The following is a 711-nucleotide window of genomic DNA, read 5'->3' on the forward strand; positions in this document are numbered from 1 at the left end:
CTGTTGTAGGGAGGGGGAAGGGAAAGGAGTTTGTAAACCGCTCTGAGACTACTTCGGGTAGTGAAGGGCGGGGTATAAATCCAATCTCCTCCTCCTCCTCTTCTTCATCTGCTTCTCTAATGCATGAATCACACCTTATATGGGTCAGGTTCGGTGGAAGTTCCTCAGCACCTCGGTAGACGCGGGGGGAGATTCCTTCTGAAATGCCGTGCCAGGCCCCTCTCTTCCCCTGCTAAAATGAGCAAATGGATACGATGACTACTGCCTCTTTCCGTTCCATAATTTGTTACTATTTATGCTTCGAAACAAACTCCATAAATTATACAGGATTTGTAACGGGGTGAAGTTAATACTGCTGCCCATTTAGCATTTCATGGGGCTTCTTTTTTAAAAAAATAAATAAATCCAGCCTCGTAGAGATTTAAAATAATCCCAGGCGCTCACAGAGGCAACACCTCCAACAATAACATCTAATAAATATCCACACACACACCCAAAGTACAGCATTCCAACAGTGGACGATAAGACAAAGAAACTGTCCACCCCCTTGAATTGCTATATTAATTTGCCTGTTTTAATGTAAGTTATGGGGGCTCTGATGTGCACAGAAACTTATGGAGGGAGCTCAATGCGTACAACAGCACATGGACAAACCTTTGGTCTATCAAAGGAGTCACCAGCATGGTGTCTATGGGCGTCATGGTTCCTGCT

Source organism: Gekko japonicus, unplaced genomic scaffold (assembly GCF_001447785.1).
Source record: "Gekko japonicus isolate JY-2015 unplaced genomic scaffold, Gekko_japonicus_V1.1 scaffold3911, whole genome shotgun sequence".
In the NCBI taxonomy this organism is placed as follows: domain Eukaryota; kingdom Metazoa; phylum Chordata; class Lepidosauria; order Squamata; family Gekkonidae; genus Gekko; species Gekko japonicus.